Below are 2,212 nucleotides of genomic sequence, written 5' to 3'. Positions count from 1 at the left end.
TCTCAAATCACTCACCTCATGCTGCATACTAACATCTGAGGATTGATATATGATAAATAAATCAGACAGTTGTTTAATAACACACAATTTATACAACCATGGATGATGTACATACCATGGATAATGACTTTGTTGTAGCACTCGTATTCTTGACATCGACACCAAACCTCCTACACACCCAATTCTAATTGTTAACTCTAATTGGTAAAAACCCCAAAATATCTGCAAAATACCAGAGCATCATATTGGGAAGCTGAATCTACCTTGGCATTTACTTATCAGCAAGCTGATTCTGCTTCCTAGATTTCATGTGGACATAGAATTACACACCCAAAGCGTCACATACAACTGATTTTTCTTCATCAACCCCCGCCGAAAGAGGGTTTAAAATGCTTGAATAAGCAATGTATGGCTAGAGAAAAATGCTTGACCAAAGAGGTTAAGCTCACAATCAAAACTTTTTTATCAAACTGAAGTTTCCACTATGTGCTGATAAAACATGAGTCCTACATAAGGGTTTTGTAAATTAAAAAAAAATACATATGTTCTAGGAATGAAAAAGCCTGCTTACTCTAGCTTGATCTCATCACCCCCATTGGTTTTTAAGCATGGCACCCTAGGTTCCCAATGTCTAATAAAACCCTTTTAGGCCTCGTTTAGGCCCGCGTCAACACTACATCACAAAGCATGCATATAACCTCTATCAAATCGATCTCTAGTTTACACTAGTCATATAGAGCCATTGATATTCATATAAACACTAATAAAGATGTATTACATATTTGTTGATATTAGGTTTTGGTATGGGGTTTGGACAACAAAATACCGCAAAATACCTTTGCTAGCCATGGGCCTATTGGGCTTTGCCGCCCTATTTTCGATTCCAATTTTGGTTTGCCAAAAATAAAAACACAAAGCATTCAATAATTATTGAACAATCAAACCCCTCCAAAACTGATAAGGAAGCCATAACTGAGCACGATCCTGAGCTTAAACATAAAATCAAATTGAATTTTAAGAAAATACACCAATACCAGTAGTGAAGAGAGATTTGTTCTTGAGATGGCCAATAGTACACTTCTTGTAACTGTTTCATAAGAAAGGAACGATTTGATTATAGCCATCTTTTCCTTACATGCTTCTATCATATCTTTGAATAAGCCCTTGATCAGTCCCAGATGCAACTCTAGAGAGGTCCAGATATAGCTCAACAAACCCTTCATATTTGGCAGAAATGATAAATCTTACAAAAGGTGAGGATAAGGCTACAAACAATCTGCCTTGGAGGTATTTTAAATATATATAGATTGATTTCAGAAGAGCCCAGAATAGAGGCTTAAATGAGCATCATATTATTCTAAAAACCATAGAGAGATAACACAATAATTTCCTCCAAATTCACTCAGAATAATCCCAAATTTTGTCCATAGAGATGCCATTGAAAATTCTTAGGTCAAATACTACTCAGGTCTACCAAGAAGAGGGCCCAAATAGGTCCCAGAATAGGCTTGAAATTAATACAAAATTGCCTCAGACAGGGGGTCTCAGAAAGGTCGAGAAGGGCCTTAGGAAAGGGCTAGTCTGCGCCTTAAATAAGCCAAAAGGAAATGCACGATAGATACGAATTAGCCTCATAAAATAAATCATTCCATAATGACCCAAGATCCTTTCAAATTGATTCAGAAGTGCCCAGTAACAAGGGTATGAACTACATGATATTCAAAGTGTGATATTCAAATTTGAAATAATAGCAATATCATTCTTTGTCCCACTTTTGCATACCACTATCAAACTTCTCAAAATCTAAAATCAATCCTTAATTCCAAAATATAAGAAAACATTGTTCTAGAGATGAAAGAGTGTTTGACAAGCATTTTTCCTAAAAGGTTTTAGGGAATTGTGACAGACAAATTCTTGAAAATTAATATCCCCATGAACAATAGAACAATGTTTTTCATAGACAACAAGAAAAAAAGAAACATGCCCAAAATTTATTGCATTGAATATGATTAAAGGGGCATGACACTGCATTTGGTTGGTTGAAAACTTGTGTGAGAAGGTTTTTCTTCCACCACTCATTGATTTCATTGGTAAGGTCAACCCCTGGAAACAACCTCAAATTATCAAGGCCATAGTTGTATATTCAAATAAAGAAGAACATATAATCTAGAATCTCAAATTGTGTCTTCCATATATCCTAAGTTCAATTAAA

Source organism: Pinus tabuliformis, chromosome 7 (assembly GCF_031772625.1).
Source record: "Pinus tabuliformis cultivar Carrire ecotype Pingquan chromosome 7, CPIR1, whole genome shotgun sequence".
In the NCBI taxonomy this organism is placed as follows: domain Eukaryota; kingdom Viridiplantae; phylum Streptophyta; class Pinopsida; order Pinales; family Pinaceae; genus Pinus; species Pinus tabuliformis.
This window is presented reverse-complemented; position numbering follows the sequence as displayed.